Here is a 27156-nt window from a genome sequence, read left to right as displayed (position 1 = left end):
TGTTTGGAATGTGAGGAATTTTATACTGGGGAGACAGGGAGACTCCTGTTAAAGAGCATTTATTAATTAATTTATATTGTTAAATTTATATTCCGCCTTTCATTAAAAACAATCCGAAGGCGGTTTACGAAAGTTAAAACACATATAATAAAAATGACAGTTAAAAGTATTAAGCTAAAAATATGAAAACAAATCTAATTTAAAATATATAATACACAAACACAAAAACCGTTCACGGATAAAAACACACAGAAGCAGCAATAAAACAATCATGTAAAGGCCTGGATAAAAAGCCAAGATTTAACAAGCTTTCTAAAAACTGTGATGGAGTCCGAGGAGCGAATGGCTACTTAGCTGACATGCTATATAATAAAGACTGATTGAAACCCTGGGCAAAACATATGAAAGAAAACCATGAAGGAAGAGTTGCACAAACCAAGGTGCTTATTCTGGCTATTGAAGGAAATAGAGTGAAGCGTAAGATTAAAGAGGCTATGTACATTGAATAGTTACAATCCTCTATTACTGTTAACAAGGAGGAAATGAGAGAGGCAATGAAATGTATTGGTCAATAAAAGGGTTAATTTTTGAAAAACTATTCATCTCCCACCCACCCCAGCCTTTTCTCCTGACTTTAGATTAGTTATCTAGTTTCAGTTACTGTACTTAATCTTAAGTGCTCCGAGCTGCTTGAAATAGAGCATTGACAATACAAAAGCTTTAAACAAACCACATACATAAAATGTTAAACACTGCCAAACAGAAGCACGAACATGTAACTCATATTCTATTCCAAACTCTTGTATATTTTCAGGCTAACTTCTTGAAGCACTTTCCTACTAAACAAAACTGTACTCATTTTGGTTATTCAGCCAAGTTGTGAACAGACAGAAGAATTCTTTACCCTCCTTTTGGGTCCAATATCCACTGATGTGATATTGACCTGTGTGTGCTCCCCATCCTGTCTCTGAGGCATCTGTTGTGATAACTGTAGTGGGTAGTGGAGAATGGAAGGGGACACCACCTTCAGGTGGTTCACATTCGCCCAACAGGTAACATCTTGATGCACATAGTCTGGGACTCAAAGGGACATGCAGGTTGAATCTCTCGAGATGGGTTGAAGTGTCCAGGTACTATCTCAGCAGGATTCTCATTCTCAAGCGTGCATGGAGCAGTACAGAGGTCATAGCTGCCATATGTCCTAAGAGACGCTGGACAACGTTCACCAGCACTGTGGTTTGGGACCATACTTTGTCCACTAGTTTTCTAATGTTGGAAATGCATTCCTGAGGCAGGTAAACATGAGCCCGATGCATATCGAAGACCGGACATATGAACTGGATCTGCTTTGTTGGAAACATCTGCGATTTTTCGTAGTTTATTTGGAAGCCCAAGGATTCCAGGGTCTGTAATGGAATGTTCATAGCATTACGGGTCTGTCCAGGGGAGTCCATTGCTATCATTCAGTCATCTAAAAATGGAAAAATCTGTATCCCCTGCTCTTGATGGTACGCTACTACTGGAGCCAGACATTTTGTAAAAACCTTGGGTGCTGAAATGAGGCCGAACGGAAGTGGTGAACTGGTAACTTTCCCCACCGATGGCAAATCTGAAGAACCTGTGATGTTGCAGCTGGATGCATATGTGGTAATAAGCTTCTAAAGAGACCAGCCATAGATTCCTTTCCAGCAACAATACAATCGTGGGGATGGAAAGCATTAGAAAACACATGTAAGTTATGAACCTGTTGAGGTTTCTGAGATCCAAAATTGGATGGAGGACTTTTTGCGGGACTGTGAAATACCTTGAGTAAAACCCTGGCACCTGTGAGTTGGTCACCTTCTCTATTGCGTTCTTTAGAAGCAGTGCTGAAACCTCCTCCTCTAGAGCGAGAGTGGAAAGAATGTGAATGGTACTCGAAAAAGGGGGTTTGGTGTTGAAGTCTAACATGTGGCCCAGGTGAATAATTGTTAACAAGAGAGAGTCATTACTTCTTGTGAAACATGGACTGTCTCTGTTTCTGTGGAGTGGCCTTACTGGTAAGGGTACTTTGGCTGGACATGAAATGTGCTGCTGTTGGGTCAAAAGGAACGATCTGACAAGGAGCGCTGCGAAGTTGATCTGGGTGACTGGATGGGAGCCCATTTATATTGTTTCTGCTGTTTGCTAGGGTTGCTGACAGTTCATTGATCTCGCTGTACTCCTCATCTTTTGCACCCTTTGCAAAGTCCCATCTGTCTGCTCTCCAAAAAGGGCCTGCCCCTCAAAGGGTAAATCCTCGATCCAGGCACACGCTTCATAAGTAAGGCCTCAGGAGCGGAGCCAAGCATGTCTACGAATAGCCACAGACGTAGCCATCACCTTGGCTGCTCATTCAACTGAATGGCGTGTTGAATACAACTCCTGTTTGGCTAACTGTGCTGCTTCCTTTAAAAACGCCTTAGCTGGTTCCTTCTTCTCCTGAGAAAGTAAACTGATGAAAGGAGCAATCTTTTCCCACAAGAAATGGTTATATCGAGTAGTACAAGCTTGATAGTTAGCTATCTTCAAGTGTAACGTAGAAGAGGAATAAAATCTCCTGCTGAAATTGTCCAATTTCTGTCCTCCTTTGTCGCCTGGGTTAGAAGGAGCCTGTCCCACGGGTTTTGTTCAAAGTAGCTCCCACAACAATAGAGTTTGGAGTGGGGTGTTTCTGCAGAAAGGTCAAAACATCTTTCTCTATTTGAACTCTATAAAAATTCTCCAAACGGTGTGTAGGCTGAGGCAAGGAGGACGGTTTCTTCCAATAGCTCTTTACAACTTCCCAAAGTGCCTTGTTCAATGGTAGTGAAGCAGGAACTTTAGTTTTGGCATCGATTAGGCTAAAGAGGAGGTGATGGTCACACTTCTGCTGTGTGTCCAGGTTGATCCTCAGGGCAGAAGCCATTCGTGAAATATACACTGAATACAGTTTCAAATCTTCCGAAGGCTAGACAGGTTTACTGTCAGGTGATGAGGGAATTTGTGGATCTTCAGACTCTCCCTCACTTTCTGTCTCAGGCTCCTCTGATTTAGCAGGAAGGTAGCTGGAGGTAATGTAGAAACAGGGGCTGAATTGTCTCAACTGCCTGATCCCCATTTAGGGATGTGCACGGAACCGCAGCAGGGAGGCTCAAAGATGGCACAGGTCTCCCTTTAAGAGCGGGGGAGGGTGCACTTACCCTTCCTGCCGCTCCCCCCCCCCCCGCCGGCGTCCATGTTTCTTAATGTCCATCAGGGCAGCAGCATACCTCCCTGCCGCCCCGTTGCCCTCGTCTTCCGGATATGACTGGAAGTCGCAGAAACGCCTGCGAACCAGTTCCATGCAGGGAACCAGTTCCCTATCCCCATCCCCATCATCCTGTTCCTCATCAACTAGCGAGCGTGGCCAAGACAGGTGGTAGTCTGGGGAGGTGTCTGCAGGCAGTAAGTCCAGCCTAACCTCACTAGAAGTTCTTGGGATCGAGCAACTGGAAGGCTCAGCTTCCTGTACGGGCACCTGTAGCTTCTCCTGACTTCCGCTTCTCAGCCCCGTGTTTGTCAGACTGCCCGGTTCTGCCATCAGCCTGCCTCCTCCTCCTCTTCTTTTGAATCCCCGATACTGAAGGTCCCCCCGCGCATGCCACCAGCGTTGGCGGCAGCACTGGGACAGCTCCCAAAGTTTCCTTCCAAATTTCTGGAGTTGCTGAAGCTGCCAGTATCGGTTCAGGCTTAGACGGGGAGGAGGGAGCTGAGGCGGAGTCCGACTGCATGGCAAGGACTAAGTCACCTGAAGAGAGCGGACTGTTCTGCTTCGACAAGTCCTGGGAGGCACATAATGCTCGTTCCCACAGAACAGAGCAAAGCCTCGACGCTCTGTTTCCCCTTGCCTGCTTAGTGAATGTTTGACAGTGTGAGCAGGCTGCCACCACGTGAGTTTCACCAAGGCAAAGCAAGTATTTGCTGTGCATGTCAGAAGAAGGTAATTTTGTTGAGCAACCCACACACTTCTTACATTTAATGGTGTCAGGCATATAGAACAGGGTGGGCGGGACACCTGGTCAGAGGGTCTAAAGTTCCATCCACAGGAGAGCAGGAACGCGAGGGGCGGGGGAGGGAGCCCGAATGAATGAAAAATGGCAGGATAGAAACACCACTACATGAAAAAAAGTAAATATATTAAAAGGGGGAACAGGGATAACTAAGAAAAAACAGGAGCAAACAAAGCTTCCAGTTACTTCTCAGTTCTCTAAGGAGCTCAGGAGGTCTAACGACGTTAACTGTTCTGCGGATGACGAAAGACTGAGGGGATGAGAGAGGCGCAGCCATTTATAGTGTTGGGGGTGGGGGTTTCATCAAAATTCAAGGATAGAGCTTGGTAGGTTCTGATGGGGTCTTTACGCATGCGCAAAGCCCATAGGTATAAAAGGCAGAGACCACGTTGAAGAACCTAAAGTAACTCCATGCACCTCACTGCAGAAACCATCCTGCACAAACTTACCACTACTCTCTGGACCCCAAATTTTCCCCCATCTTGGTATTTTATGAAAAGGTTCCTGGACCCAGATCTCTGTATTAGTGGAAGCAGCTGTAAATCCCCATTAAGACCCGAGGATACTAAAGTTTGTAATTCCAAAACCCATTTGACCTCCCTCCTAAAAGCACCCCTTGTTCTAGGGCCCAACATTTTATTTCTGAAGTCTTATGTTTCTTCTCCAAAAAAGATCCACTAAAAGGAAGCTCCTTTTTACAAGTGTTATATTACCCAAATGTAGAATGTACCTTCAATGATACATAGTTTTTCTCATGTAGATCTTATCACAGGGACATGTAATGACATATACAACATGAAAACTTGACCACATGATGAAATACTTTAACATAGTTTTACCATTCATCTGCCTGATAAAGGATGAAATCTTAGTGGTGTACTTGCAATATACATCTGCATGGACCACAAGGAAAATTCCCACATGGAGGTGGCATCCTTATTGAAGGATATTGTGGTGAAACAGATTTCAAACAAAAATTACTCCTAATCAAAACATTCTTGAGATTCCTTGTTATTAAATGAAATCAAAGGTTGTTCTGAGTGCTCAGGAACATCTTATAAAATATTTCAATATTTTTTATTACTCCTCTGCAACCCCCTGAGCTACCAGACTAACTGGTTGTCTGCTGGCCTGCCTGACAGACTGCTGCCTGTGTGCTCAAGATACCTGCCACCCCTAGGACCCAAGCATCTGATATACTGATTTAAACAAACTCTACTTTTGCAGCTTGCTCAAAATGCAATGGCCACAACATTCTACCTCGTGTGGGTGAATTTATCTTCAGTACTTGGTGACTGGGAGGAGGAAGAAATGGACTGTCGCTGAACCCATAGTCTGGTATAGGGTTTTCCAACCTTGGATCCCCAGATGTTGAACTACAACTCCCATGATCACCTGCTACAATGTGGCAGGGAATGATGGAAGTTGGGAGGTTGGGGACCTCTGGCTTAGTATACCAATGTTCAGGGCCACCTCTTGCAAAAGGGCCCTAGTAAAATATGGAAAACATGTACATGATCTGAACTCTATGAAATTTTAAAAAAAATCTTTATAAAACTCAGTGCAAAGCTCTTCTTTGGCTATTTTATGTTCCTTGCAGACGAGCTGGCTCTGCCAAAAGAAGTGCTGCAGTTTCCCCCCTTTCTTTCCAACAGCAGCACACGGATCCAGGCTTCTGTGCAAGCTGCAGGGGGGAAACCATCCAAGTCATCAACCCATGGAAAAATAGAGCAAACAAAATCTGAATTTCCAGACTTAAAAAGGAGAAGGTTTTTTTCCTAAAGAGGGAGGGAAGTTTCAACCGTGCTTAATAAATGCTATTATAACCACTCGGATATTAATACATTAAAGAAGCGACAACCTTCAATTGAGGAGGTTTTAACTGAATTTGCATTGCATTTGCTTCTTGGCTGGGGAGCAGACGTACATTTTCGCACAACTAATGAATTGCAGTGATCTGTCAGGGGAACTGACAGTTCCGTGCCAAAAAACATGACTCTCAAACCTGCCTTTGCTGCTAACCCTTTGTAGTAACAATCTAGCACTTCTACTCAGCCCTGCCAAAAGCTGGTTTCCATTAAACATTTAAAAGGCTATTTGTTAAAATAACATTGCCATAGCAACTGGAGAAAGCTACAGTACGCCAGGTGTCATGGCTGACTCATGGCATGTTGCATCGCCACTAAACATGATCTGGGTGTCCTCTCCCTGCTCCAGACTTTGAGGTTAACAGGAAAGACGTTATGAACGTGGTTGTTGTTGAACAAACAAGGGGTTTTTGATTGGGGCAGAGCAAAGCTGGAGAGGGCCCTGAGACAACCCCCCGCCCCACCGCCTCCTCCTTCCAAGAGGTGGGAAAGGGGAGAAGGAAATGCAAGCTGTGGCTGGCCCCCTCTCCCTCAGGGGCCCAGGGATATATTGTCTGACCCCTTCCCATTCAATTATAGCAACACCCCTGGTTTTAATAGCTGACAGAATTTTGATTGTTCAAAACTGGAGGAAGATGGGGATGCCATCTACTGTATATCATAGATATAATTCACTTAACAGAATTAGGGAAAGAAGAAAGAAGAACAAAGATTGCTGATGATATGAAGACAACTGATAACTTCTTCCAGTACAGTATATATAATTATTCTGGGTGTGCCTTGGAATGTGTGTCCCAGTGCCCAGCTGACTGGCTGGGCCGCGGAGGCGCCTGATAGGCTGAGGCACACCCAGGAGGATTGGTTGCCGGTGGGCCTGGCCATGGAGGCCAGGCGGCGGCGGGGGCCCCAAATGGAGGCGAGGCGCCCGTTGAAGGCCGGGGAAACGGGTGGCTGTCATGGCTCAGACTTCTGACTCAGAAGAGTCAGAGCAGGAGGATTCGCCTGCTAGTGAGGGCTCAGAGGCACAGCAACAGGATTTGGCAGGGAGACCAGACTCTGGAGCTGAGGATTTGCAACAGCTGCTAGACATGATTTCTGATGGGGAGGAGCCTGGGATTTCACCTGTCTTGAGAAGGCGTCTCAAGAGGCAAGCTCAGTGGCAGTCACGCAGGCGCAGGAGATCACAAGAGAGGAAGCCGAAGTGCTGACTCAGGGAAGCCTGATTGGCTGCTGGTTCTCTTGAGCCACATATATTTAGCAGTCTCTCAATTGCTCAGATGCTGTTTGCAACTTTCGCTGGCGGCAGACAGTGTGCTATTTAAATTCCAGACTTTTCCGAGTTCCAGTTTGCCTTGTTTATGCTTTCCTGCTTTGTTCCATTAATTCCTTGTTCTGGTATTCTTTGCTCGTTTCATTCCTTGCTTTGTGTTTTCTTTTCACTTATTACTCAGTTATTGTTAGAGGGGGGTACATAGTTCAGTTCAGGGGACTTAATTCATTTACTATTTTCTTTGTGAGCCTTTTCTTTTCCTTCTTGCAGTTTCACTGCTGCTTTCTGTTATCTCACAGGGGGAGTGCTGAAGGGGGTTGTAAATCCTGTTGGGTTAGCTAACAGATTTATGACAGTGGTGGGACTTCTCCTCGCCACCCGGGAGGAGGAATGGCGGTGGTAGGGCCCTTTATGGCCGCCCGCCGCCCAGTAAGGAGGGCCTGTGGCAGCAGTGACGTCCGGAAGAAAATGGCCACCCGCCACCGTAAAATGCTCAGTGTGGGGGGGAGGGGGGCAGGAGGGAGGGGGCAGGAGGGGGGAGTGCAAGGGAGAGTGGGGCAGGAGGGGGGATGGAGGGTGAGAGAGAGGGGTGGGAGGGAGGGGGAGGGGGCAAGAGAGAATGGGGCAGGAGGGAGGGGGAGTGTGTCAATAGAGTGGGGCAGGAGGGAGGGAGGGGGAGGGAGAGTGGGACAGGAGGGAGGAGGGAACCGCCAGCTCCAAAGAGTGCATAGATGCTCTGTGCGAGCTGGCTAGTAAACATTATAGCCTGACAACCCTGCGTACAATGCAACGTGTGAATAACTCTGCATGTGTATGGATCTGTACCAGGGGCGTAGCTAGGAGTGAGAGGGCCCGTGTTCACCCCTCTCCCTGGCGGCCCCTCAGAGTGAGGGAGACAATAAAGAAAATAGGGAGGTATGGATCTGGAAGGCCCTCAGGAGCTTCGGGGCCTGGGTTTATTGAATCCATCTGCTCAATTATAGCTACACCCCTGATCTGTACATGTAAACATTGTAGCCCTAATCACACAATTTATTTAACACACAATTTGAGTAAGTGTATACACACATTCAGATCTGTACACATGTAGTTATTCACACGTTACATTAAATGCACATACAGGAGTGCAATTCTTTCCTAACTGTACCCTGCATCTGAGGGGGTCTGGGCCTAGATTCACTTCTAAAATGAAAGCATGTACAGTAGGAGTGTGTGGAGCCAGTTTGAATCGAATCAGGTTCAAATTGAACTGGCCCGATTTAGCCAGTTTGAACCTAAAACAAAAAAGACGGCCAGACCAAGTTTGAACTGGATTGGTCTCAGTCCAATATTATTTTATTATTATTATCTCTGTCCCCTCACAATCTAAAAAGAAAGCCAAGGGAGACAGCAGCAGCAACTCCTGCCAACTCAGCAGAGAGGCACCTTTTAAATTTTCACTTGAGGCACAAATGAGCAGGCTCAAACTACCATACTTTGAGACACTATGCGAAAACCCAGCTCCCTTGAGAAGTCCATAATGCTGGGAAAAGTTGAAGAAAAGAGAAGAGGGCGACCAGCAGCAAGGTGGATGGACTCGATTACATGCGACTGCAATGAATGCACCACTGCACCACTGAGAGACCTTAAAGGCCAAGTTGAAGACAGATCATCCTGGAGAGAATCTATCTATGTGGTCATTAAGAGTCGACACCGACTTGACGGCCCTTAATCAATCAATCAATCAAAGGTTGGCTGGGGTGGGAGTGGCGGCAGTGAGAGTGCACCTTACCTGCTTCGGTGGCTGTGGCGCCTCCACACAGGCCATTTGTATGACCTCTGCGAATGTGCAGAGGCCATTTGTGTGAACATGCAAATGGCATCTGTGGAGGCTGGAACCTGCATTGTTGGAGGGAGGCATTGGTGGGAAATGAGAGGAGCCGCTGCCACCAAAGCTGGTAAGGTGCCCTCTCATTCCCGCCCCCGCCCCCTGCCCTTAGAACCCTCACCGGATTCCCCTTTATAAGCATAGTTCTTGAACTGGGTAGAACTGGTTCAACTGAATGGACCGGACTGGCTCGTGGACTGCTGGTTCGGTTCGGTTCCAACTGCCAAACCTGGTTCTGTGCATACTCCTAATGTACAGTCATCCACACAAAAACATGTGTGTGTGTACACACACACACACACACACGTCCATATGCATATACAGCTTAATGTCTGAATAGGGCCAGATTGTATGTGCAGTGAAAATAACATGCGACTATAGCTATTGTCCTTTTCCAGCTGGAATTGTTCCTAGTAGGAACGTAACAAGGTTGGAGGTGACTCAGCAACATTTTCAGTGTGTGCTGCTTAGAAGTGGGGCTCAGGGTCAGGTCCAGGGAAGATGGCAGGTGGCTTTGAGAGACCTGGGGTCCTGCCTCAGCCGCACCCCGTTACCATTAGATCCATGCCCCTGCTTCCCAGCAAATTAGCAGAGGCAAAAGTGACTTCAGGTACAGAGTAGACTCCAAAAGAGCAAAGCAATACTGATCATTATTTCTTCAATGGGGATAAGACTCTCTGTGAGCTCTCTCTTTTTATGATAATTAAGCATATTTATCACAAGGGGATTACTGTTGTTATCAGAATCCACACCAGGCCATTGAAATAAAATAAACTATATACTGTAAGAGCCACCTAATGGCACAGAGCGGAAGTAACTTGCCTAGGGAGAAAGAGGTTGCCGGTTTGAATCCCTGCTGGTATGTTTCCCAGACTATGGGGAAACACCTATATCGGGCAGTAGCAATATAGGAAGATGCTGAAAGGCATCATCTCATACTACGCGGGAGGAGACAATGGTAAACCCCTCCTGTATTCTACCAAAGAAAACCACAGGGCTCTGTGGGTGCCAGGAGTTGAAATCGACTCGACGGCACAACAACAACATATACTGTAAGCCTTTTGGGGGGAAAAATCACACATAACACACCAAAAAGCCAACTGTGAACAGTGAAGGGATGCAAGTTAACATCCATAGTATTCCGTCATCCGTTAAGAGTTTCTTGCTGCTTTGTCTGGGTGTTTCAATTGGTGGCTATGGCAACCGTAAGTAACGTTTGCACGGATGCCATGCAATGGCATCTTGCTTTCTGAACCGAATCCTCAACAAAGACAAGGGTGTTTTTTTGTTAAAACGCTCTTAAAAAATGGAGGAAAATGTCCTTCCCTTTTCCAGAGTGCACCCAAACTGACTGTTACTTGCAGTAATCAGAACTGTGTGGGAGAAACCAAAAGAGATTTCAGGGTTAGGATAACATAAAATGGGACGGAAGAGCCCCATTCAGACATTAAGGACGTGCAAGCAACCGTTTCTGGGGCGGGGAAGGCAGGAAAGCAGGGCTGAACCTACCCTTCCCCCCAGGTGATTGGTTGTCTCCTCTTCGGCACACTGCTGTGCACCCATACAATCCATGCTGTTCTCAGCAACACAGCTCTCTGGAGGCCAGGAGAAGAAGTCCTGGCCTCCTGGTATCCCTCAATGCACCACATGACAAGCGCAGTGCATCGGGGGAATGCCCAGTGAGTTGGGTTCTCTAGGCTCATGATCCCAGCCCTGGGGTTGAGGGTGTGCTCGCACCCTCTAACCCTGGTTAAGAACCAGGGTAAAAGCTCGGGCTTTAGCGGGCAGAAGCGCCTGGACTGGGAGTGATCCTGGTGCTCCACACGAGCAGCCCAACCCAGACTGGGCTGCCCTAGCCTGGGTTGGGCTGCTGGTGTGAAGAGCCTCACTATGTTGTATCTGCATTCAGATGTCTCTAACATACATACATGCGTCTGTGTGAATGACTGAATGGTACCATATTTATCCAAATAGAAGAAGACGCTGAATTTAAGATGAACCCCTTAGAAAGCAGAAGTTAAATACAGGATATACCTGCATTTACTCGAAAGGAACAGGATTCTGAATTTAAGATGACCTCCTAATTGCTAATATAAAAAAACCTGGGAAGAACCTAGTCTTAGATTCAGGCAAATACAGTACTTGCTTTAAGGTGTCACAAGATTGTTATTTTTCTCTGAAGCAGATGAACACAGTGACTTCTATTAATACATGCCTATCAAGTCTTGGAGGTTGCAATTCATCCACTACAGGCCTAATTTTTCTGTGTCTTTTCTGCACTACCTCTCGTTAATTTGTCCTCCTATGACAGGATGGCCTATTAGAGGCTCTCCAGCTGACGAACTACAACTCGCATCACTGCCATCAGCAACGCAGCTGGGGAAAATAGGAGTTATAGTTCAACCGCCGCTGGAGAGCCTGAGATTAGCCATCCCTGGCCCAGGCGATCAAAACACGTTACAGTGAGGGAAATAAGTATTTGATCCCCTGCTGATTTTGTCCGTTTCCCCCTGACACAGAAATGACCAGGCTATAATTGGAATGGTAGGTTTATTGTAGCTGTGAGAGACGGAATAACAACAAACAAACCCTCAAAAGCCCAGTGCCCAAAAGTCAGCGATGGATTTGCATTGTAGTGAGGGAAATAAGTATTTGATCCCTTCACAAAAGATCTCTTAGTACTTGGTGGCAAAACCCTTGTTGGCAATCACAGAGGTCAGACGTTTCTTGTAGTTGGCCACCAGGTTTGCACACAACCCAGGAGGGATGTTGTCCCACTCCTCTTTGCAGATCCTCTCCAAGTCAGAAAGGTTTCGAGGCTGATGTTTGGCAACCCGAACCTTCAGCTCCCTCCACAGATTTTTCTATGGGATTAAGGTCTGGAGACTGGCTGGGCCACTCCAGGACCTTCATGTGCTTCTTCTTGAGCCACTCCTTTGTTGCCTTGGCTGTGTGTTTTGGGTCATTGTCATGCTGGAATACCTATCCACGACCCATTCTCAATGCCCTGGCTGAGGGAAGGAGGTGCTCACCCAAGATCTGACGGTACATGGTCCCGTCCATCGTCCCTTCGATGCGGTGAAGGTGTCCTGTCCCCTTAGCAGAACCCCCCCCCCCAAGCATAATGTGTCCACCTCCATGTTTGACGGTGGGGATGGTGTTCTTGGGCTCATAGGCAGCATTCCTCCTCCTCCACACACGGCGAGTTGAGTTGATGCCAAAGAGCTCGATTTTGGTCTCATCTGATCACAACACTTTCGCCCAGTTCTCCTCTGGATCATTCAGATGTGCATTGGCAAACTGCAGACGGGCCTGTACATGTGCTGCCTTGAGCAGGGGGACCTTGCGGGCACTGCAAGATTTCAGTCCTTCACGGCGTAGTGTGTTACCAATTGTTTTCTTGGTGACTATGGTTCCAGCTGCCCTGAGATCATTGACAAGTTCCCCCCGTGTAGTTCTGGGCTGCTTTGTCGCCGTTCTCATGATCATTGCAACTCCACGAGGTGAGATCTTGCATGGAGCCCCAGACCGAGGGAGATTGACAGTTATTTTGTGTTTCTTCCATTTGCGAGTTATCGTGCCAACTGTAGTCACCTTCTCACCAAGCTGCTTGGCGATAGTCTTGTAGCCCAGTCCAGCCTTGTGCAGGTCTACAACCTTGTCCCTGACATCCTTCGACAGCTCTTTGGTCTTGGGCATGGTGGTGAGTTTGGAAGCTGAGTGATTGCTTGCTTCTATGGACAGGTGTCTTTTATACAGGTACTGTAACAAGCTGGGATTAGGAGCACTCCCTTACAGAGGGTGTTCCTCATCTCAGCTCATTACCTGCATATAGTGAAAAGACACCTGGGAGTCTGAAATCTTGCTGGTTGATAGAGGATCGAATATTTATTTCCCTCACTACAATGCAAATCCATCGCTGACTTTTGGGCACTGGGCTTTTGAGGGTTGGTTTGTTGTTATTCCATCTCTCACAGCTACAATAAACCTACCATTCCAATTATAGCCTGGTCATTTCTGTGTCAGGGGGAAACGGACAAAATCAGCAGGGGATCAAATACTTATTTCCCTCACTGTATATGTGTTTATATTTTTTAGCTTGATGTTTTTATTGTCTGTTTTTAACTTTTGTAAACCGCCTTGGAGTTGTCTTTTAACGAAAGGCGGTATAGAAATGCAACAATAAATAAATAAATAAATAAATAAATATTTGCAGTTTTATTTTCAGTCCTCTTCCTAATGATTGCAAGCATGGAACTGGCCTTTTTCACAGCTGCCACACATTGTGTAGACACTTTCAATGAGCTGTCCACCACAACCCTAAGATCTCTCTCATGATAAGTCACCGACAGCTCAGACCCCTACAGTGTATATGTGAAGTTGGGGTTTTTTTGCATCACTTTACACCTGCTAACATTGAATCACATTTGCTATTTTGTTGCCCACTTCCCCAGTTTGGGGAGATCCTTTTGGAGCTCCTCACAATCTCTTTTGGATTTCACTACCCTAAATAGTTTGGTGTCATCTGCAAATTTGGCCACCTCGCTGCTAACACCAACTTCTAGATAATTTATGAATAAATTAGAAAGCACTGGTCCCAGTACAGATCCCTGGGGGACCCTACTTCTTACTTCCCTTCATTGTGAAAACTCTCCATTTCTACCTACCCTCTGTTTCCTGACCTTCAACCAATTACCAATCCACACATGTACTTGTCCCCTTATCCCATTACTTGCTAAGTAGTGGTGTGCATGGAACCGCAAAGGTGCGGTTCGACGCTGAGGGTGTGTGTGTGGCTCTTTAAGAGTGTGTGTGTGGGGGGGAATTACCCCTCCTGCCGCTCTCCTCCCGCCGGCACTCAATTTTTAGGGTAATCCATGGGGTAGTTGCCCCTTCTCCTGTTCTTGGCTGGAAGTATTGCATGTGCGCGCGATGTGCGCAGGCGATACTTCCAGCCATGAACGGGGAAGGGGAGGCAGGGTGGCACAGGCATGGCTTCGTACGGTTCATTTCTGGCTCCAATTCCATGCCCGTCCAATGGGCCTTGTGCCCTTAGTTTTGAAAGACGAATTTCAGTCATCTTGGAGTAAGAGCTTGCAGGTTACTCTAGGTAAATATGGGTTCTCAGGACAATACTTACTGTCTTTATGCCCTGATGTTGCCAAAAAGATCGTCAATCGGAGAGTGTTAGATATGGAGAAACAAAGGGATCTAAGCCTGGTTACTTCAAAAAACACCCTTGGTAGCTTTCCAAATTACCCTCAGCCTGCAACATACTCACTCGCTGCACATTAAGTCAGAGGAGAGCATTTTTACAAATACGATTCAATGTGTTGCCTTCTGCTGTCTTAGATGGGAGATTTAAAGGAATTCCCCTAAAGAATCGGTTATGCCCATGTGGTGAGGGTGATATTGAGACGGTACCCCACGTTTTACTACACTGTGCTTTCTATAAGCACAGTGGGTAATTGGTTTCCGGGCAGAATATAAAGTGCTAGTTATAACTTATAAAGCCCTAAACAGCTTAGGCCCTGGGTATTTAAGAGAACGCCTTCTTCGTTATGTGCCTCACCGCCCACTGAGGTCACTTGAGGAGGTCCGTCTCCAGTTACCGCCAGCTCCTCTGGTGGCCACACGGAGACGGGCCTTCTCGATTGCTGTCCCGAGATTGTGGAATGTGCTCCCTGCTGAGATGCGATCCTCCCCATCCCTGACTATTTTTAAAAAACATCTGAAGACCCACCTCTTCACCCAAGCTTTTTCAGCATTTTAGATTTGTAGTTTTAATTTTATATTTTTTAATTTTATACTGTTTTTAAATTGTTAAACTGTTTTAACCTTTTATATTTGTTTTAATTGTTTTTATGTTGTTGTTAACCGCCCAGAGACGAAAGTTTGGGTGGTATACAAGTTTAACAAACAAACAAACAAACAAATAAATAAAAGACCATTCACTCCATCTGGATAGAACTATTATTAAAAAATAGGCCAGGTCACTCGGATGATTATTTTGTTTCTCACTTTTTAATGGATAGTCACATGGAAGTCACAGAGAGGTTAACAAGATTTTGTGCAGCGGCTAACAAACTGAGACGAGAACAACTCAGCTGCAAGTGAGTTTTTAAAGTCACTGTTATTTTAAGTTATTGTTCTGAATTTCTGTGTTATGTTTCAAGCTGTATTCTATTTTATTATCTGGTTGTGGACCATAATAAACTATTCATTCATGGATTACCCTAAAAATGGAGCGCTGGCAGGGGGAAAGCGGCAGGAGGGGTAAGTGCACCCTCCCCCACCCTTAAAGAGCCCCCCCCGGCATAGAATCTTTGAGCTGGCACCACATTTGAGTAGTATAGGAAAAACAAGGGGGGAAATGAAAACATTTTCATTTTTTCAACAGTAGGTTCGGAGGCCTTTCAAATGGCCTCCGGACCGGTTCGTGCATATCGCTATTGCTATGTTTTCTCAAGAGTCTTTGATGAGGAACTTTACTAAAAGCTTTTTGGAAGTCCAGGTATACTATGTCCACTGAATCACCTTTATCCACACACCTGTTGACACTCTCAAAGAACTCCCAAAGGTTGGTGAGGCAAGATTGACCTTTGCAGAAGCCATGCTGGTTCTCCCCCAGCAAGGCCTGTTCTATGTGCTCTACAATTTTATCCTTGAGGATGCTTTCCATCAATTTGCCTACACTCTGTTTCCTGTCCATCAACCAGTTACCAATCCACACATTCCCCCTATCTCATGACTGCTAAGTTTTCTCAAGCACCTTTGATGAGGAACTTAGTCGAAAACCTTTTGAAAGACCAAGTATACTTCCTCCTGCCACTGAGCAAGTGAGGGCAAGCAATTCCTCTTGCCTCTGAACTTACAATAAGGATAGAAAGCTTATCACGTGGCTCCTGCTTAAATACACTGGGGTAAAGTTAGGTATATTAAGTTTTTATCCCACTCTTTCTCCAGGCTGTAGTCCAACAACATCTGGGAACCTACATTTGAGAACTCTTGCACTCAGGCAGTTTCTCTTTCATGATTCACCAGTTGCCATGGGGTGTGAAATATACATGGGTACAAACAAAAATAATAAAAAGAGAGCCAGCGTGGTGTAGTGATTAGAGTGCTGGACTAGGACTGGGGAGACCCGAGTTCAAATCCCCATTCAGCCATGATACTAGCTGGGTGACTCTGGGCCAGTCACTTCTCTCTCAGCCTAACCTACTTCACAGGGTTGTTGTGAGGAGAAACTCAAGTATGTAGTACACCGCTCTGGGCTCCTTGGAGGAAGAGTGGGATAGAAAATGTAAATAAATAATAAAATAAAAGGTGGCATCTCAGCAGCTTTTAATAATAATGAGCCTGTAGGAATAAAATAAAGGAACAGGCTGCAACTTATTCGTTTTATTTCATTCCTCCAGGGTCATTATTATTAAAAGGTGCTGAAATGGCCCATTTTATTTTATTTTTGAAGGATCAGCTCTATTGTATTAAACAAAGGATAGGAAAATTTCCAGGACACAAAGCTGATTTTTCAGACACTTTTTATCTGGCTCAGCGTTTCTACTGAGTTGATTGTAGGAAGCATGCACTCTTGCTCTCTCCCTCCTTCTCCACTGATGTGGCAATGCTAAGTCTGAAAAATAGCACTTCAGACTGCAGATGGAAGATCACATGACTAAAATGCTCCCTCATACATAAAAAGCTCCTTCCCACACATAGAAAACTAGCATAACAAGGAGCTGGCGGAGTGGGCTTTCACATTTCCGCTAACCACCTATAGGTACATAGGCAGCTGCCATATACTGAGTCAGACCATTGGTCCATCTAGCTCAGTATTGTCCACAGAGACTGTCATCAGCTGCTCCAAGGTTGATGAACTTTCCGAGTTCCAGACTTTCTCCCAATCTTTGAGCTGGAGAGATGGGTGGAGATTGATTGTCTTGGCAACTGCCATCCCCTTCCTTGCACCAAGGTCAGTATAAAGGCAGGGGATTGCTTGGCTGCTTGAAGCATGTTCATTAAAACACACACACGATTTTTCCTGGAGCCACTCTTGATGTTCTTGACAGTTCTCGTTGGCCCAGTGATTTCTGACTGACTAGTTGCTGCAAAACTGCTTATGAGCATATGAAACTGTGTCACACTGAATCAGGCCATCCAATTCCCTCTACTCCAGTACCATCTACAGGGCTGAGTACATGTTTCAGGAAAGCTTCTGCAGACTTGGGCCCCCTCCTATCTGAGTGAGGCCCCAGAGAGTAACTCTGCATACAAAGGCTAAGGGCACAGAGGTGGTTTGGGAGGATCAGCAGTGGGTCCTTTTGAAGTCCATGGGCCCCCAGCCCAAGGTCTATCTATCTCACCACCCCGTGCCCCATACTAGCCCACCAGATGTCCCTGGGAAGCTCACAGACAGGAGACGAAGGCATGCCTTCTCTCCTGCTGTTGCTCATCCTGCCTCTAAGCATGGAGGTAACCTATAGTCAGCAGGACTAGGAGCCATTGATAGTTCTAAAGGTAAAGGTAAAGGTCGAGTCGGTGTTGACTCCTGGCGATCACAGAGCCCTGTGATTGTCTTTGGCAGAATACAGGAGGGGGTTTACCATTGCCCTCCTGGAATTTATCTAAACTCCTTTTTAAGTCATCCAAGCTGGAGGTCATCATTACTTTCTCTGGCAACAAACTGCATCGACAAATCATGCATTTGCTTCTTTTTGTCAGCCCTAAATCTCCTGTCAATCATTCATTACACTGGTTCTAGTGTTGTGAGAGAGGGAGAAAAACTTCTCCCTATCCAGTCTCCACACTATGCATTTAAAAAAAAATAAACCTCTATCATGTCTCCCCTTAGCTGCCTGTTTCTGAAATAAGAAGCCCCAAATATCGTCCTTCCTTATAAGAAAGATGCATTAGGCCCTTAATCATTTTGGTCACCCTCTTCTGCACCTTTTTCCAGACATCTAGTCTGGATGGTACCCGAGATCTTTTTATCTGGTGATGCCAGGGATTGAACCTAGGACCTTCTGCATGTGAAGCAGACGCTCTACCACTGAGCTATGGCCTCTCCCCCAAGATACAGTCTCTGCTTGGTGGAGCTGCATTCCATTGCTAGTCACCCTCTACTCTTGATGGGTTCCATACCCCCAGGCTCTCAGTTACCTGGTCATGGCAGGAAACTGCCATGCACTTAGGGATTATCAGAGAAGCTAAAATGATTGCTCCCTGCTTTGTGTGTCACATTAGCCATATTCACACAAAATGTGCATCTCTTAGGGCCAAATCAGATGCAAGTTTAATCACATTATTGCCCTGGGTGTGCTTGCCTCTTCCCCTCTAAAACAGGGGTTCCCAACAAGACACTCAGGTCCCTCCTGCCTGCCTCCTCATGCTGCAGCCATGTTATCTGTTCCCCATCTGAGGACTGTGCCTGAGGATTGAAGTTGATGCATCCTCAGTGATCTGTCTACTGCAGAAGGAGAGGGGGGTAGGGTGAAGACCCTCCTCCTGTGGTCCTGACTGGCTGACTACATCCTGAAGTTTAGTGTACCCCTCCCCTGAGCCTAATAGGCTTCAGAGAATTGGCACTCAGGTTCGAATCCCTGCTGGTATGTTTCCCAGACTATGGGAAACACCTATATAGGGCAGCAGCGATATAGGAAGATGCTGAAAGGCATCTTTTCATACTGTGTGGGAGGAGGCAATGGTAAACCCCTCCTGTATTCTACCAAAGAAAACCACAGGGCTCTGTGGGCACCAGGAGTCAAAATTGACTTGACAGCACACTTTACTTTACCTTTACTCCCAGTGCTAATAGTAACCCCTATTAACTTGGCAAAGAGGCACCTTTTAATGTGGCAATTATCTTTATTTAGCAGGGGGAGAGTAACTGGCCCTATTCACCCTAGCACAGTACCTCTAGTGACTGTTGCTGGTGTCTATCTTATATTTATTTTAGATTGTGAGCCCTTTGGGGGCAGGGTTCTATCTATCTATCTATCTATCTATCTATCTATCTATCTATTCTCTGTGTAAACTGGCGGTATAGAAATCAAACAAACAAACAAACAAACAAACAAACAAACAAACAAACAAACAAATAGTTAATTTGTCCCATTAATTTCAGAGGAAGTCCTCATGAGTAACTTAGTCTGGATGTAAGCCAGTGGCTGGAGTAGCCTGTCTCATAACTGTAACATTTGCGCACACACACACCCAAATTGCTATGGGATACCTGAGCTGACGTTTTGCAACAGAAGGGGTACAGTTATCCACAGCACGGGTTCCCAGCCTTTTTAAACAACCCATGGGAGGGAAGATCCATAAGGGACCATGGTGGGGGTTTAACCCTACCCGCTCATGGCCTGCATAGATTGCTCCCCTGCATGTGGTGTTTATATGGGGAGAGGCATGTGCATCAGGGCCAATGATGCGACTAAAGTCATGCCTGGTTCGGCCCTTGGCACAAGGTGGGAAGTGACTTTTGTGTAAAACAAATCGCTGACTTTGGATACTAGCAACTATAGCGGGTAACATGTAATCTCAAGGACACTGCAACCGAAGCCAATAGTAACTTCAAAAAAAGAAATCAACTGAAAACTGAAGCTGGCAGCTTTGAGGTTGGGGGAAAAAAGAGAGAGATTTAGGAAAGGCAACGCAATCTAATTAACTCACCATGGAAAACAAAGAACTAATGAACTAACTCTCAAGTGCTTTTTGAAGCGGCAGTTCCTTTAATATCAGGAAATGTGCTTGCATATTTTTGCCAGCAGTACAGCATCAAGAGAATCTAAATGCTGCCCAGTCATCTGATTAAGAACTGCATTTCCCTTAGAAACAAGACTTGAAATGTGGGTAGCAGAGGAGTTCCTTCCTTGCAGAAGAAAAAAGGGACACGTCCCTGCAGAGGTCTGTATGCAACAGGGACCAGCAGCTGGGAGTTTCAGGGACAAAACTGCCCCCTTGAGGAATATGAGCTGTGCCCACCCCCCACCATATAGAAGCAAGTCAGGTGCATGAAGGGAGCAATTGCTATAGCAACTGGGCCTTTGGGCAGTCCACTTTGAGGAACTTCTTTTTGGTGTGTGTGTGGGGAGGGCACTGGCCTACTATTCTCCATCCTCTTCTCAGACTCCTAGTACTGAGCCTGGTCATTGGTCCATATAGCCTGCACTGACTGGCAGCAACTCTCCAAGACCTCGTGCCAATATTCTGCTAGCTGACCTTCTTTGAACTGGAGATTGATCCTGGGCCTTTCTGCATGCAGAGCATATGGTCTGCCACCGAACGGACTGCGGCCCATCCCAACAGCACAATCTTATCATGCTGTTCTGCCAGGACTGAAATGTTTTTCAGGCAAAGTCTCACCCGCCAAATGTCCTGATTTTCAGGCAGCATCTATGTTTCCCCGCTCCCCCCCCATTTTTTTCTTCACTATGCATGCCTCTGGCAGTTAAAGCAGAAGGCATCTGCTTAGGGAATCTGGAATAATGTGCTCTCCATGCACCATTGCTGGCTTTCCATGTGTGGCATGCTTGTAGTCAGAATTGTACACCACACCCCCTACACATTTTACAACCCAGGTTGCTTGGCCACGCCCCCTACACACTGTACAGCCTGCCTCCCAGATTGCTAAACCGTGTCCTCTACACATCCACAGGCACATCCCTACTTTTCTTGGGATGTGTTGAAGGCTATGCCATTATAAGATCTGCCTGGCCCTACAGAGTCATCCCTAGCCAACTGCTAGGGTTCCATTCTGGCAAATCCTCGCATTTGGCAAATTCGCATTTGGCGAGGCATTGAAGGAAACAGGGAGTTAGAGGAATTTCGACAGCAAAAAGACCTAAAAATACAGTACAAAAATATAAATAAATTGCTAAAAGTCACAAAAATTCCTGTAATATCAACAAAAGTCACCAAGAAGAATGAGCAGATTGAAGTTCTAGACATTTTTTGAACCTCCCAAAATCATTCAAAGGCATTTTAAATTGGCAAGGGACAAAAATTCCTGTAATATCTCAAAAAGTCACCAAGAAGAATGAGCAGATTGAAGTTCTAGACATTTTTTTTGAACCTCCCAAAATCATTCAAAGGCATTTTAAATTGGCAAGGGACAAGGGACAGTGGGACAGTTCAGCAAGGGTCAGCAAGAGACATCAAGAGGAATGAGCAGATCGAACCTCTGAACCCACCCTCCATAGCTGAAACTCCTCCAAAATCACTAAAAAACCTCGCGAAACACAGATATTCAGCTTGTGCTTGGCAAGACGTGTCACAATTTCCTATTTGCATATACTTAAAAAAACTGGTAAAACTGTGGCTGGCAAGGAATGGCTGTACTGCGCTCTTGGAAAGGTTATTTTAAATTCAAGCGTAAACATTCATCTCCCTCTTTCTTTAGCTAAAAAAAATGATAAATTCCTAGGATCTGGAAATATTATTAATTATATTTTAATACCACCCCTTCCAAAGGCTCTGGGCAGTGCACAACAACAAAACAAAAACCAGCCAACAATAATTTAAAACAATCAACTTAAAACAATACAAAAACAAATATAAAAACAGTTAAAAACCATTAAAACAGTTAGAAACATTTAAGAGCAATTAAAAGACTCTGGAAGGCCAGACCAAACAAATAGCTTTTAAAGGCTTTCTTTAAGGCCAACGATTATTCCAAACCACGAATTTCTGCTGGGCATGCATTTCATAGCCCAGGAGCAGCTACAGAGAAGGCCTAGTTCCAAGTCACCACCAGACATACCAGTGATAACTGGAGACGGACCTCCTCAGATGATCTTAACATGCAGTGGGGATCATACAGAAGAAGGAGCTCTTTAAGGTAATCCGGACCTAAGCCATTCAGGGCTTTAAAGGTGATAACCAGCACTTTGTATTTTGCCCAGAAACATAGTGGCAGCCAGTGGAACAGTTTAAGTACAGGCATAATAATATGGTCTCTCCGGGTTACCCCAGAGACCAATCTGCTGCATTTTGGACTAATTGAAGTTTCCGAACTACATACAAAGGCAGCCCCACGTTGAGCTCATTGCAATAGTCAGGGAGATATTCTTTCCCTAGGCAAGAAATCTGAGGCTACTTTCATACTTACCCATCTAAACCCTGCCAGAACAGGCCAAGCTCAGCCAGAATGCAGCCCAACGTCAATTTATCAGCCTCACAAATAAGTCCATAAGTTACTAGTCCTCAAAAAGTCTTAACAATGGCACCTGCCCGTAATCATTTAGAAGGAATTCTTGCTTGACACTGATGGCTAAGTAAGTGCCGATTAACTGCTGCATTAACTGCTGGATCATGGTTTCTTTAACATTCCAGAGCTATAGCTCAGTGCTAGAGGGCATGCTCTGAATGTAGAAGATACCTGGTTTCCTATATTTAACAGGATCTCAGGTGGACTGATCATCTGACTAGGTATTAGGCAGCTTCATATGTCAATGCATGACATTTCTCTTCCTGCATGCCTGCAGCTGACCTACATTGTATTTTGCCTTCATCTGAAGCTGTGTGTTAATTGATTTCTTGGAGTGTTCTGATTTTTGCAAGAAAATTCTTGCACAAAACAAGACCAGATAGAATAACATGATACAGAAGAAAGAGACAACAAATTGCTAATGAGAAAAATATAATCAGAGCTCCAATTACCAAGATAAAGCAGCAAGAGGACACTGTAGTCCTTGATAACAGGCATACATTGTTAAAAGCTCTGTGGCTTAATGAGAGTTTGAAGTATTTAATACATGTGCAGTCCAATCCTCTACGCAAACTGGCTCGAAGCTATGGGAGTGGTTTCCAGCTTACTATACTGTGTGCCCTTACTTCAGAGGAAGCCCCACTAAAACCAGTGGAACTTCTGCATCAACATGCACTGGACTGGGTAGAGATGTTCGCACAAAACAAATCACAGTACATTTGAAACAAACTTTTTCATGAACTGTCCTGACTACTACTTAATTCATCTCCTAATTTCTTTAATGCAACATTACTAATATAGGGAGGAAGAACAACAGTTAAGTGAGATGCCCATGTGAGAACATCCCAGGGGTTCAACAGTGGCCACTGGCAGGAAGAGGGGGAAGGCAGGGTAGGAAAGAGTTTCTTCTGGTAGGAAAGACCCCGCCTTGCCAAAAAACAATGGGCCAGAACAGCCCTGCAAAAGGATGCTTTTGATGGCAAAGTGGGCTAGCTGAAATCACATGTCCTGAGAACTGAAATTGTGCCCCCCTGCCAACTCACCCACCACCAATCTTTTAGACTGTGAAGGTGGGCAAAACCCTCACTAACAAAGGGATCCTGAAGGGTAAAAATTGGTACCACCAACCTTACAAGTTAGTAGGGATGTGCATGAACCTGTTTGCAGGCCCTTTTACAAGCCTCCGAACAGGTTCGAACACTGGGACGTTCGCAGGTTCGAAGGCGGTGGTGTATGTGTGTCAGACTTTAAGGGCAGGGGAGGGTGCACTTACCCCTCCCTCTGCTTTTCCCCTGTTGGCGCTCGGTTTTTGTAAAGTCCTTCAGGGTGGCAGCGTACCTCTCTGCCGCCTCATCCCTTCTTCAGCCAGAAGTACCTGGTGAGCGCATGCACATTGGGAGGGCTCGTGCGCAAGCGTGATGTGCTCGCGCACGCCAGGTACTTCTGGCCACTTCTGGCCGAAGAGGGGACGGGGCAGCAGCTGGTAGGGGGAAATCTGAGGGAAGGGTAAGTGCACCCTCCCCCACCCTTAAAGTCTGACACCCCCCACCTTCAACACACACACCCTGCCTGGTTCCATGCACATCCCTACAAGTTAGCTTTCATAATATTCTTTCCAGGGGCAGAGCCACCATAGTGGGTTCAAAGTGGGTTCAAAGAGTGGGTTCAAAGAACCCGGGCTGCAGTGCTCAGGGGCCGCATCTCGTGCCCCAGCCACGCCCATTGCGCCTGACATCAGACACAGGAGGCACCCTGTTTGCAAGCAAAACCACGCCCCCCGCGTCTGGCATCAGGCACTTCCGTCTGATGCAGGAGGCATGGGTAGGGGGGTCCGCAGGTGGCTGGTCTCCATATGTGCCTGATGCTTTCACAGCAGAAAACATTGGGATTGGAACAACATCCTGCCCCACCAAACGTGGACTATATGCAGAAACGTTCAAGGGTGGGGCTTTAGCTTAGAAGTAGAGCACATGCTTTGTATGCAGAAGGTCCTAGGTTTGATTACTGGCATCTTCACCTAGAGGTGAAAAGAGCCCCGTTTGAAACCCTGGAGAATCCCTGCCAGTCAGTGAAGACAACACTGAGCTAGATGGACCCGTGGCCATCTTATGCTGCCTTGGTATAAGGCAGCTTCCTACATTCAGCTAGTATTTTTTACACTTCCAGTTATAAACAAAATTAAAAGCACAGCTTACAAATTCAATTACAGCAGTTCTCCAAGACAAAATACCAATAACAATTTAAAAGCCAATATAGCTCTCTCCTACATCACCCCAATTACAAGACATCTGTATTTAATAAACATGTAATATTCCAATTTTGCAGTGGGAGGGAGAAGAAAATTCCTGGCAAACAGCAATACAGAACTGTAACTAGAAACATTTGGAAAAAAAGGAGATCCAATTAGCTAGAAAAGCAGAATATCAGAGTGGAGGGTTCTAGCCTAACCTCTCAGAAATTTCTGTATATAGAGACTTTTAAACAAGATAATACAGGGAAGTATTCAATCATGCTCTTTCTTCACTCAGTGCAGAAATAAATTGCGAAAATAATCGCCACGAAATGTAGTGGTCTTCATGGCCACTAGCTTAGATGGCTTTTTCAAAGGATTAAACTAATTCACAGGATATGGGCTGACCACTGGTTATTAATCATGACAGCTAAACAGAATACCTCTGAATACCAGTTGCTGCTCGAGGTGAGAGGGAGAGGGAAGAACCAGAAGAATCTTCTGGTTGTGGGCTTCCAGGAGGCATCTATAAATCTAGCTGCCCACTGCTGGGAACAGGATACTGGACTGGATGGACCCTGGATGGTGCATCTACTGGATGGTCTGATCCAGTAAAGCTCTTATGTTAGAGAACCATAGTGAGGCTTGCTGGCGCTGTCACATTGTTCTTTTAGACACCGGGTGAAGATCTTTCTGTTCGATCAGGTTTTTAAAATGTTTTGTATAGTACTTAGTACTGTAATTTGCTTGTCTTCTTTTATGTGTTTTTATCGGATTTCTTTTTTACTGCTGTTATTACGAGCCACACAGAGAACAATTTTAAATTAAACAAAAAACCAAACAAAAAATAAAGAAATCTTATGGGGTGGCTAACAAATAAAGTTGTTTATTAATTAATTTGTTGTAATTAATATAATAATTATTAGTAGTAGTACTGGAAAGTCACCTTAAGTGGCGCAGCGGAAAAATGCTTGACTAACAAGCAGAAGGTTGCCGGATCGAATCCCCGCTGGTACTATTTTGGGCAGCAGCAAGTCAAAATTGACTTGATGGCACACTTTGTAGATTACGAAGGGACCCTGAAGGACTTCTAGTCCAACCCACAGCTACTGCAGCTCTGACGGCCATCCAGACTCTGTTAGGAAACCTCCAGTGAAAGAGATCCCACCTTTGGGTTCCCTGCCCCCACAGGGCTCACGATCAAAACAGGGATGGGTAAATGTGGCCCTCCAGCAGTTGCTGAACTACAACTCCCATATTATCCAGCCACAATAAATTGTGGCTGAGTATGCTGGGAATTGTACTCCAAAGGCAGTTGGAGGGCCAGGTCTGCCCACCCCAGTCTAAAAAGAAATACAAGGCAGACCATCAGCAACAGCCACTGGAGGGATGCTGTCAGTAGCGGCCCATGCTAATAAGCTGGAGGGGTGGAAAATGAGCTGCCACTGCTTGGGTACTGGCAGCCGCTGTCTTACTCCAGTGGGGAGGGAGATCCCTAAGAGCTGGGAATTCTTCTTCCCCACCGGACATATGACCAGCCCACACAACTCAGTTGCAGTCTGGTGGGGCCAGAAGGGAGTGAAAGAGCAGCTGCCAGTCCTGAAGCCGCTGCTCATTTTCCGCCCCTTCAACTCGTATCATGGACCGCTTCTGGATGCTGCACTGGGGCTGGATAAGGACAATTGCTCTCCCCCTGCTAAATATGATTTTTTAAAAGTGCCATTTAGCTCAGTGCCTTTTTAGCGAGGAACAAGGCATTCTCTGTAATGGCCCCAATGTTATGGAACTATCTACCAGGAGAGTACCATACTATACAACCCCCTCCTGACTAACTTTCCCCAAACAGGCAATTTTTTGTTTGTTTGGGTTGGCTTTTCAATATTAATTGCTTTTTCTTTCTTGCCTTCATAGGGATCACCCTGCTGTTCTGTTTCTTTTTTGTTGGTGGTTGGTTTACTTAACTTCAGCCAACCACCAACAAAAATGCAAAGGAGGAGCACAGCAACACAGTCCCTATGAAGCAGATTGTATTGTTTTATGGATGTTTTAATGTTTTTCACATTGCTTTTGCAATTAATTCAGAAAAGTAGAATATTCATGTTTCTAAGTAAAAAGTAAAATGAATATGGGTCTGACTGGAGCTGTTGTGATGGACAGCTAGATGATGACTTTCCTAAACTTATTCCACCTTACAGGAAGCAGCTCTGTAATCACTTCCCATTGTTTGCAGTTCTGTGGCCCCTTCGCAAATCATTTCACACCTCAAAAATCCCCTGTGATGTAGAGAGCTGCATCTTACAGATGGGGGACATGCAGGAACTTCTGACAGGAGCAAATGTCGGAGAACAAGTGGCAAAGGCAAGGAAGCTCACTGTCTCTTCAGCTGCTAATTAAATCTCCACAATCCTTGACAGAAAATGAAAGGTGTGAACCTTTATGCCCTACATATGCCGCTTCCAGGCAGTGTTAATTTTTAAGTCAACACAGACCTAGTTAAATATTGATAGACGGAAAGTTCTAGAACATAAGAGGGTCTAAAATAACCTCTTACAAAGTTAGATAAACAAATTGACTGACAGTTCTCAGTCAAACATGTCTGTGATGCTTTTATATCAGTGGTTTTCAAGCTGTCCACCTCATTGCCACATGGAATGCTGTGTTTCAT

General features: G+C 45.5%; 1 protein-coding gene and 1 non-coding gene across 4 annotated transcripts in view; both read right to left on the bottom strand.

Annotated features, from left to right (window-relative positions):
- Window positions 1–27156, bottom strand: part of ZHX2 (zinc fingers and homeoboxes 2) — a 70625-nt gene that overhangs the window by 32449 nt on the left and 11020 nt on the right. The window lies entirely within an intron of this gene.
- TRNAV-CAC (transfer RNA valine (anticodon CAC)) lies at window positions 18047–18116 on the bottom strand. The gene has a single exon. It is a non-coding gene; the product is annotated as a tRNA-Val (tRNA).

Source organism: Hemicordylus capensis, chromosome 4, assembly GCF_027244095.1.
Source record: "Hemicordylus capensis ecotype Gifberg chromosome 4, rHemCap1.1.pri, whole genome shotgun sequence".
NCBI classification, from domain to species: Eukaryota; Metazoa; Chordata; class Lepidosauria; order Squamata; family Cordylidae; genus Hemicordylus; species Hemicordylus capensis.
This window is presented reverse-complemented; position numbering and strand designations above follow the sequence as displayed.